Raw genomic sequence first — 11,843 nt, forward strand, 5'->3', positions numbered from 1 at the left:
TAGTAACTTTTACCATTTACTGAAAAAAGGCATGGGTCATTATCAGCAGAGGTTTCGGATCAAACCACTGTGAGACCTTGGGTCACCCTGTTTACATGCTTAACTTAATAACTAGAGGTGCAGTACTCTAAGACGAGTCAACTGTAGTGACCTTTAACTGATCACACATGCTGTGGCGTTGTAGAGCTGCAGATGCGCAGTGCAGAGAACGGACACACGTGCTTCTGGAAATTATACTGGGATAGTTCCTCCTTTCAGTACGCCACAGTCAGTTGTTTCCTTAGGCATTTCAAGGAGAGAGTAGCATTCGTGTGATCAAACCGATGCATCCGTGGGGGATTAGCTCAAATGGTAGAGCGCTCACTTACAACAAATCAGAAAAGTTTGATTTTGCAGGTTGAAAAGATTGATCCAATCACTCTGAAAAGACTTTCTAACAGGTCTTCTCTCTTTAATGTCACAAAAACTGAAAAACATCCCTGCTCATCCTAAAATAATATCAGAAAGATGGCAACTGCTTCTTTTAGCATCCAGCGCTACTGAAGAGTAGCGTTCACAAATGTACTAACACTTTCTAAGTATAACGTCTTGATGCATGCTCAATCATCCAGGTAAGTAGATCAGTACATCAGTATGAGCAAACAGCATGCAAGATGGCTGATTACAGGAACCACCTGAGATTCAGCCTCAGATGCCGACAAGACAGGATTACTCCTAAAAGTCTGCTAAAAGCTGCTTAATGAACGGGTGAGGCAAACAAGTTTTATCATCGACGTGTTAAAATCTGAAGAGGAGTGGATCCGACAGAGACTTACAATGCTTCTAGATGACAATGCTCTTAAAAAGGTGTTTGAATTCACCGAGAAGGATCGTCTAGCACAGCACGAGAAGTCTAAAACCAGGCAACAGAGTTTGACTTGTTGTGCGTCGGAAACCACAGCAAAATACAAAGAGTGTCCTCAGTGGTCAGAAGAGAGAAGGATGCCATACCGAGGATGTGGACAAGTGGGTGAAGAATTTGTCTGACAGACAGCTCACCCAAACAGAGAAAAACATCCTTGCTAAAGGTTTGAATTTTGCTGTGACGCCAAGACAAATCCCGCTAGTGGAACTGATCACAGCCACAGAAAGAGCAATTTGAAAGAACAATATTGCAGACGTGGAAGCAGAGCAACTACGGGCAGACGTTTCGGTCTGTCTCAGCAACGCAAAGCCCCCAGCATCCAACATCAGCATGGAGGAGAGGAAGGCACTCCCATCACATTATCATCCTTTAGGCAGACAAAGGTAGGTGCACAGTTTTGCTAAAGACTATCATGAGAACATTTCGTCACTGCTCAGTGACGAAAATACTTATGAGGCCCTAGGACCCAGGAAATGGTTACAGGAAGAGGGTGATAGACTGTCTGAAGTAGCAGGTTAGCCTTCTTAGATTGTGACATTTCCATCAGTAATGGGGGACATCTAAAAGCTGATGTGTACCGTAAACCTACGCATACGGATCAGTATTTAAGGTTTGACTCTCATCATCCAATGGAGCATAAACTGGTTGTCATCAGGACGCTACAACAGAGAGCGAACACCATCCCCACAGACACAGCGGCCAGAGAAGCAGAAGAACATCACATCAAGAATGCCCTGAGTAAATGTGGTTACTCCAGCTGGACTTTTGTCAAAGCTGGGAAGGCACCTAAAGAAAGCTCCAGCCAATCCAGGAGAGAAGGACAGCTGCCTTCTCGAAAGCCTGTAGGGATCCCGTATGCATCAGGAGTATCACAACATTTGAGATGCATTGTTTCTAAACACCACATCTCTGTGGCTTGAATTTAAGAGAACAAACGTTATAGGATTTCCTTACCTGGATGCCTGGATTACCTTTAAGACCTACCATAGAACCAAGTCCGCCAGAGCTTATATTATATTTTTACATGCTGTAGTGCCATTTTTGGGAGCATTTCAAGTTGATATACATCAATACAACCATTATAACCCAAATTTTAATAATATGTATGCATTAAGTGCATAGTAAGTACATAAATTGCAAAAAAGTGCAATAAACTACAAAAAAATTGAAAATCGTTTTTGTTTTTTTAACATATATTTCTAGTTAGAGAAATTTAAGAGGCTTATCCCTCAAAACTGTAAATACAAAAAAGTTGCACAAACTAGTTTCCCACCACAGGAAATTTATTTTAAGTGTCTTCATAGTTTTATTTTTGAAATACACCAATTTTCATATACTGCAGGAAAATCGAAAATAAATATTATAATGCAAATTTGCGAAAAAACAGCATATGCATCAAAATAAACTATTTCCAGCAGTGCAATATGAGTCCTAAGCATCCCAGAAACGACACAGAAAGTCATAAAGTCAAACATAACTTTTAAAAACACAAGTATAGGCTCATAAGCCCCTGATGGTAAAAGAAACTACATTTCCGCAAAATGACGTCACTTCCGGTTTCGGGCAGATCACGGTGGACATGCTGATGGAGTAGGAAGTGTTACGAACAGCTGATCGGATCGGCAAAGCGTGTTTCTGGAATATTATGTTTTTGTTGCTGTAAGCGCTTTTTATGCAGTTTTTGCAAAGCTATATGTGGAAGGAAACCGTGACCTAGGACAAGCTGATGGCATAAATTTGTAAGTACAACTCCTCCGGTTTCATATGCAAAAAAAATTATTGCGCTAGCTTACATGGTTGCAGTGCTACCGGGATTTAAAAACAGTTATGCACAACAGAGCGTGCCCGCTCCGACCGGTTTTAAAGGGTTAACTCAATCGTCTTTGGTGGCATCTTTGCTTCTGGAAATTATACTGGGATAGTTCCTCCCTCCAGCACTCCACGGTCACAGTCAGTTGTTAGCGGGAGTAGCATTCATGTGATCAAAAAATACACCAGTGGGGAATTAGCATCTCTAAACAACAAATCAGAAACTGTCATGTCCTGCACACTGATATCCATCTCACCCGCTTCTAAGTATCCATGACAGCCGGCGTGGAAACCTGGAGGTTCCCTCCAGATTTCACAACGCTTTCTTTCAAATCTCCTTGTGTTTCAGGTATTGGATCTCTTCCTGGGCTCCTGCACTCTGATATCTATCTCACCCGCTTGTAAGTGTCCGTCACAACCAGCGTGGAAACCTGGAGGTTCCATCCAGATTTCACAACGCTTTCTTTCCACTCTCCTTATGTTTCAGGTCTTGGATCATTTTCTGGGCTCCCGCACTCTGATATCCATCTCACCTGCTTCTAAGTGTCCGTCCTAGCCGGCGTGGAAACCTGGACGTTCCCTCCAGATTGCACAACGCTTTCTTTCCAATCTCCTTGTGTTTCAGGTCTTGGATCTGTTTGTGGGCTCCTGCACACTGATATCCATCTCACCCGCTTCTAAGTGTCCGTCACAACCAGCGTGGAAACCTGGAGGTTCCCTCGAGATTTCACAACGCTTTCTTTCCAATCTCCTTATCTTTCAGGTCTTGGATCTGTTCCTGGGCTCCTGCACACTGATATCCATCTCACCGGCTTGTAAGTATCCATCACAACCAGCGTGGAAACCTGGAGGTTCCCTCCAGATTTCACAACGCTTTCTTTCCAATCTCCTTATGTGTCAGGTCTTGGATCTTTTCCTGGGCTCCTGCACACTGATATCCATCTCACCCGCTTCTAAGTATCCATCACAGCCGGCGTGGAAACCTGGAGGTTTCCATGACAGCCGGCGTGGAAACCTGGAGGTTCCCTCCAGATTTCACAACGCTTTCTTTCAAATCTCCTTGTGTTTCAGGTCTTGGATCTGTTTGTGGGATCCTGCACACTGATATCCATCTCACCCGCTTGTAAGTGTCCGTCACAACCACCTTGGAAACCTGGAGGTTCCCTCCAGATTTCACAACGCTTTCTTTCCAATCTCCTTGTGTTTCAGGTCTTGGATCTCTTCCTGGGCTCCTGCACACTGATATCTATCTCACCCGCTTGTAAGTGTCCGTCACAACCAGCGTGGAAACCTGGAGGTTCCCTCCAGATTTCACAACGCTTTCTTTCCAATCTCCTTGTGTTTCAAGTCTTGGATCTCTTCTTCGGCTCCTGCACACTGATATCCATCTCACCTGCTTCTAAGTGTCCGTCACAACCAGCGTGGAAACCTGGAGGTTCCCTCCAGATTTCAGAACGCTTTCTTTCCAATCTCCTTATGTGTCAGGGCTTGGATCTTTTCCTGGGCTCCTGCACACTGATATCCATCTCACCCGCTTCTAAGTATCCATGACAGCCGGCGTGGAAACCTGGAGGTTCCCTCCAGATTTCACAACGCTTTCTTTCAAATCTCCTTGTGTTTCAGGTCTTGGATCTGTTTGTGGGCTCCTGCACACTGATATCCATCTCACGCGCTTCTAAGTGTCTGTCACAGCCGGCGTGGAAACCTGGAGGTTCCCTCCAGATTTCACAACGCTTTCTTTCCAATCTCCTTGTGTTTCAGGTATTGGATCTCTTCCTGGGCTCCTGCACTCTGATATCCATCTCACCCGCTTGTAAGTGTCCGTCACAACCAGCGTGGAAACCTGGAGGTTCCGTCCAGATTTCACAACGCTTTCTTTCCAATCTCCTTGTGTTTCAGGTCTTGGATCTGTTTGTGGGCTCCTGCACACTGATATCCATCTCACCCGCTTGTAAGTGTCCGTCACAACCAGCGTGGAAACCTGGAGGTTCCCTCCAGATTTCACAACGCTTTCTTTCCAATCTCCTTGTGTTTCAAGTCTTGGATCTCTTCTTCGGCTCCTGCACACTGATATCCATCTCACCCGCTTCTAAGTGTCCGTCACAACCAGCGTGGAAACCTGGAGGTTCCCTCCAGATTTCACAACGCTTTCTTTCCAATCTCCTTGTGTTTCAAGTCTTGGATCTCTTCTTCGGCTCCTGCACACTGATATCCATCTCACCCGCTTCTAAGTGTCCGTCACAACCAGCGTGGAAACCTGGAGGTTCCCTCCAGATTTCACAACGCTTTCTTTCCAATCTCCTTATGTGTCAGGTCTTGGATCTTTTCCTGGGCTCCTGCACACTGATATCCATCTCACCCGCTTCTAAGTATCCATGACAGCCGGCGTGGAAACCTGGAGGTTTCCATGACAGCCGGCGTGGATTCCTGGAGGTTCCCTCCAGATTTCACAACGCTTTCTTTCAAATCTCCTTGTGTTTCAGGTCTTGGATCTGTTTGTGGGCTCCTGCACACTGATATCCATCTCACCCGCTTCTAAGTGTCTGTCACAGCCGGCGTGGAAACCTGGAGGTTCCCTCCAGATTGCACAACGCTTTCTTTCCAATCTCCTTGTGTTTCAGGTCTTGGATCTCTTCCTGGGCTCCTGCACTCTGATATCTATCTCACCCGCTTGTAAGTGTCCGTCACAACCAGCGTGGAAACCTGGAGGTTCCCTCCAGATTTCAAAATGCTTTCTTTCCAATCTCCTTGTGTTTCAGGTCTTGGATCTCTTCCTGGGCTCCTGCACTCTGGTATCCATCTCACCCGCTTCTAAGTGTCCGTCACAGCTGGCGTGGAAACCTGGAGGTTCCCTCCAGATTGCACAACGCTTTCTTTCCAATCTCCTTGTGTTTCAGGTCTTGGATCTCTTCCTGGACTCCTGCACACTGATATCTATCTCACCCGCTTGTAAGTGTCCGTCACAACCAGCGTGGAAACCTGGAGGTTCCCTCCAGATTTCACAACGCTTTCTTTCCAATCTCCTTGTGTTTCAAGTCTTGGATCTCTTCTTCGGCTCCTGCACACTGATATCCATCTCACCCGCTTCTAAGTGTCCGTCACAACCAGCGTGGAAACCTGGAGGTTCCCTCCAGATTTCACGACGCTTTCTTTCCACTCTCCATGTGTTTCAGGTCTTGGATCTGTTCCTGGGCTCCTGCACTCTGGTATCCATCCCACCCGCTTCTAAGTGTCCGTCACAGCCGGCGTGGAAACCTGGAGGTTCCCTCCAGATTTCACAACGCTTTCTTTCCACTCTCCTTGTGTTTCAGGTCTTGGATCTGTTCCTGGGCTCCTGCACACTGATATCCATCTCACCCGCTTGTAAGCGTCCGTCACAACCAGCGTGGAAACCTGGAGGTTCCCTCCAGATTTCACAACGCTTTCTTTCCAATCTCCTTGTGTTTCAGGTCTTGGATCTGTTCCTGGGCTCCTGCACACTGATATCCATCTCACCCGCTTCTACGTGTCTGTCACAGCCGGCGTGGAAACCTGGAGGTTCCCTCCAGATTTCACCACGCTTTCTTTCCACTCTCCATGTGTTTCAGGTCTTGGATCTGTTTGTGGGCTCCTGCACACTGATATGCATCTCACCCGCTTCTAAGTGTCCGTCACAGCAGGCGTGGAAACCTGGAGGTTCCCTCCAGATTGCACAACGCTTTCTTTCCACTCCACTTATGTTTCAGGTCTTGGATCTGTTCCTGGGCTCCTGCACTCTGAAATCCATCTCACCCACTTCTAAGTGTCCGTCACAGCCGGCGTGGAAACCTGGAGGTTCCCTCCAGATTGCACAACGCTTTCTTTCCACTCCACTTATGTTTCAGGTCTTGGATCTGTTCCTGGGCTCCTGCACACTGAAATCCATCTCACCCACTTCTAAGTGTCCGTCACAGCCGGCGTGGAAACCTGGAGGTTCCCTCCAGATTGCACAACGCTTTCTTTCCACTCCACTTATGTTTCAGGTCTTGGATCTGTTCCTGGGCTCCTGCACACTGATATCCATCTCACCCGCTTCTAAGTGTCCGTCACAGCAGGCGTGGAAACCTGGAGGTTCCCTCCAGATTGCACAACGCTTTCTTTCCACTCCACTTATGTTTCAGGTCTTGGATCTGTTCCTGGGCTCCTGCACTCTGAAATCCATCTCACCCACTTCTAAGTGTCCGTCACAGCCGGCGTGGAAACCTGGAGGTTCCCTCCAGATTTCACAACGCTTTCTTTCCAATCTCCTTGTGTTTCAGGTCTTGGATCTCTTCCTGGGCTCCTGCACTCTGAAATCCATCTCACCCACTTCTAAGTGTCCGTCACAGCCGGTGTGGAAACCTGGAGGTTCCCTCCAGATTTCACAACGCTTTCTTTCCGATCTCCTTATGTTTCAGGTCTTGGATCTCTTCCTGGGCTCCTGCGCTCTGTTTTTCCAGAGAGAGCAAATGTTTTTAATATATTGATCATTTTGAGCCATTTTAGTTCACAATGGAGAGATCTGATGAAACTAAAATAATACTTTTAGTCAATTTTAGTCCATAGAATAGGCTGGAAAATCATGGGGAGACCTTTGCCTGTTCAAATCTCTTTCTGGTGTGATATCACACCCCCATTGTGTCAATGAGTTTAATCAAAGGATGAAAACTAACATTTTGTACCCGAAAAACTATTGAGTATGGATGCAGTCATTTTGTAAATGATCCTGAAAAAAAAAAAACCTTTAAAAATACAAGATAAATAATTGTTTCTCTTATTTTTTTTTTAATTTTTACATACAGAATAATTAGCTAGCTCAGTTACAGAGCCAATGCATAACACCACCCACCTCAAAGTGCTTTATATCATCAGCTAGGCCATACAATACCAGAGAGAAGTCCAAAAATCACTCCCATTTAATAGGAAGAACCATTCAGCAGAACCAAGCTCTTAGGTTAAAGAAAAAACATAAAAGAGGAAGAACGATCAACAAAACACAGACTACAGGAGAGAGAGGGCATTGTTAATGACGTTCAGCAGTGGCACATAGACACGTGGAGAAGAAATGCTGTGTCCATCATGGGAAGGCCTCCAACAGACTGATGTAAGATGCATAACTAAGTGATGTTTCAAAAAGGAACACTTTAAGGCTAACCTTAAAAATACAGGGGACGTCTGTCTCTTGAATCCAAAGTGTAAATGGTTCTACAAAGGAACCTGAGACTTGAAGGCTCTGCCTCGCATTCTACTTTTAGAGGCTCTAGGAACGACAAGCAAGCCTGTAGTCGTTGATCAAAGTGCTCTACTGGGATAATATGGCACAGTGAGATCTGTAAGTTATCATGGCACATGATAATTCAAAACTTTGTATCTCAGGAGAAAGATTTTAACATTAGAACCACCTGTGTAATACTGTGTAGCTGACCTACCATAGATGAACACAAGACTTTGACAGTGAATTCTTTCAGGAGGTTGGAGCGTTCATGGATTGTTGTCAGCAGTTTGTGCCGTTAACACAAGGGACACTTCACAGTCACAGTAACAATAAATGCCAGAACCATAGACTGCATATAAAACATGAATGTAGCTTTGGCGTTTGGAAAGTGAAGCCAGTAATTCAGCTTTCAGTATTCCTGATGGCCGTGAGGAGGGAACTCATTTGGTTTCGAAAATAATTCTTCTTCTATGGAAGTCTGGAAAACAAAGACTTTGATCCACAACCTCAGGAAACACTTTCCTGATGAATTCGTGGCCAGAGTCACTAGTTTCAAGTCTTATTTAATACAATGTGACTTTCATTGTATAAATTATGTTCTCCTTTGTGTAACTGACAACTTGCAAGCCTTTGAGCGTGTGCCTCAATTAAACAGTGAAATCCACACTCACTTGTCACATCCCAGATTCAACATGTCTAGACTGTCACGGCAAAAGTGCACAGCTTGAGGCTTCATAACAAGTTTTTGCAAACTAATGGATGGACTCACAACAGTGACAGTCTGTGGCATAATGTTGCTTTCTAAAGATATGACCAGTGTTTTGTTTTGGCTTTTTTTTTTTTTTTAATATTTTTCTCATTTCTCATTTTTTTCTGAATTACAATATATGAGATTATTTTCTTGTTCATCCCATAAGAGCACTCAGTTTCATAACAAGAAACCGAGGGTTCTTCATGTCTGGTTCAGACATGGAATTAACCAAAACATTGGTCCAACTCATGCATTTGCCACAACAAAGAAGGCAGATGTTGTAAATTCTCCTCAGCATCAACTCCACATGCCATCGTCCCTATTCTTCATCTCATTACTTGGCATATATAATCTCTGGTTGTACTGTGGCTTTTTGGGGCAGGGAGACAGAGTGAACTATAAAGGGTTTTATACAAGCTGAGGAGTGGAGTTAAACTGGAAGGCAGTCTGCATGTTTGTATGGAAACAATTCTTTCATGAGTTGCAATTCTGTTTGATTCCAGATGTAAAAAGCCACAGGGAGAGAAAGATGCATATCAGTCTTGACACCTAAATCCAGGATGATGCTGCACTTGAAGTGCTATCCTAACCTCACCGAAAAGACTACTGTTAGGTCTAATTGTTGAATGTTGCCATTGTGTTTCTTAAATTTGTACAGTCTTAGTTCAAGCAGTATTATCAAAGCCATTCCTTTGATCCTGAGCACCTCTAACCACTTTGTGTTGGGGGAGGTTTTATTGTAGATACATCCTATCTGAAAGATCTGTTTCTTGTGTTGTAAGCTTCCTGCTTTTATGACCCTTTTGGTCAGCAAGAGGTCACACAAACGCACCCCCAAAACACACACACGCACACACACACACACACACACACACACACACACAATCACATACGCACATGCTCACGTCAAATGTATTCATTTTTCTTATGTATAAATAAAGACACGTGCAAGAACAGAGCGCGCATCACAGGGCCCCCACTCTGGTGTGAGCGTTCTGTGATCGCCCTTGTATACAAGTAAATGCTGCAGTGTCTGTGTGTGTTTCTCCTCTTAGACTCTTAGCTGAAGAAGTGTCTTTAGAATAAATCTCTTGACAAAGGCCCTCATCGTGGTTCGATTCCCAAAGCATTTGAAATGCCTTTGTAACCCTTTCCAGACTGATAGAGTTCAGTGTTTCTTAGCTGTTTCTTTAGATGTCCACGATGTTGCTTTCTGAGATCTTTTAGTCAACTTCACTTTGTCAGACACGTTCTAGTTAAGTGATTTTTTGACTAAAATATTCTGGCCTGGGTGTTGCTCATGAAGTCATCTCTATAAAAAAATGTGATTAATCACTGTTGATTGTTGATTTAACACATTGGTGTAATTATTTTTTACATAGAGACAGAGGTTTGGACAGCTGTTTCCCTTTATTTGTATTTTTATTTGTATTTATTCAGGTTATCTTTGAAATATCTCAGTGTGACACTGACACTGAGTGTGGTAGGTTTTGAAAACAGCATCAGCACAGTACACAGCAAAGGGGAAAGGAACAATTGTTCCTTTCAAATTTTATACAAAACATCCAATCACCTCGTAGGTTTCACTCTGTACTCACCACAGCGAGGACAGCATACAAGATGAAGATGTTGGCTATGGTGGGATTGCTGAGGTTCACGGCTGGCCTGAAGGCGTGTAGGTCAAAGGCAGCCTGCAAGGAGTCGTGTGTTGGACCACTGTGGCCATTTTTAAAAGACAGTATACTGTAACATACAGACACTGACCACAGAGAACATGTATTTAAGGTAAACAACAAAGCACAAAAAGAAGAAAAAGAAACTTTGCTTTTGAGCTATTGTCCAGACACATTTTATTTTATTCTAATTTTTGCTTCATAACTTTTGCACTGTCCACTTCCTGCTGTGACAAAACAAATTTCCCACGTGTGGGACTAATAAAAGTTATCTTATCTTAACAGGTAACATTTATTTAGGCTTCTGTCCAATTTTCGTGAGCCTGTGTGAACTGTGTAAATTGTAGCTTCTGTTTCCTGTTCTTGGCTGACAGGAGTGCCACCCAGTGTGGTCTTCTAGCCCATCTGCTTCAAGGTTTTGTGCATTCGTACATGCTCCTCAGCGTACCTAGAGTGTAACAAGTGGTTATTTATTGCCTTCCTATCATCTTGAAGCAGTCTGGCCATTCTCTGATGTCATCATAGCATTATCACCCACTCTGTTTCCTCTTTTTCAGACCATACTTCTCTAAACTGTAGACATAGTTGTGTGGCAAAGTCGCAGCAGTTCAGCAGTTTCTGAAATACTCGGACCAGCCCAACACCACCAACAACCGTCCCGCATTCAATCATTTAAACCAACTTTCTTCCTGTTCCTCATGCTCCATTTGAGGTGTCTACATGTCTAAATGCTTTGAGTTGCAGACATATGGTTGGCTGACTAGGTGTTTGTCTGAAGGATCAGTTCAACTGGTATACCTAATAAAGTGGCTGTTATATTTGAGTCAGATTCACACACTGCTTATAACAGGTATACCACGCTGACATCACCCATGGGCTTTTGGACTTTGCGTTTTGAAGCTTCAACTTTACTGTTTTGTCGCCACAATGCTGGTGACTATATGTGGAAGAAATTTACGTTACTGTTATCTACTGTGGTTACACATATCTGCTAATTATTAGACTAATAAAATGCTGGAATTTGACTCAATGAAAAAAACTCACACAAAATTCTCAAACTTTCTTTAGGAGGACCCCAGCACGCCTGCTTAAAGAAAAGTAAGTGTGCTGATGTGGATGCTTGCAGCGACTGCTGTATAGAGGCCATCCTGCTACACATGAAACACATCAGTGTCATAATTGTTAGTTTAGTCACGTGTTTGTTTATTATCCTTATTCTTTTATCTGGGACTCTTTGCAAACATCTCAGAGAGAGGAGACACCAGCATCTGAACAGAGACTCAAACCAGCAACCTGCAGGTCCCTGCTTGGCTGCTCCAGTTTTCTCCTCACTCATGTTGCCCACCAGTGATTTCTAGCTGGCCACCCACACAGCAGGCTAGAATATGCGCTGAGCCTCAGCACCATGGTTGCAATACTTGGACATGTTTTCTTTATTAAATAATGAACCAGACCCCAAAAAGTGAACAGCTGTTATTGCTAGGCAACGGGAGC

This window comes from Oreochromis niloticus, linkage group LG15 (genome assembly GCF_001858045.2).
Source record: "Oreochromis niloticus isolate F11D_XX linkage group LG15, O_niloticus_UMD_NMBU, whole genome shotgun sequence".
Taxonomy (NCBI): domain Eukaryota; kingdom Metazoa; phylum Chordata; class Actinopteri; order Cichliformes; family Cichlidae; genus Oreochromis; species Oreochromis niloticus.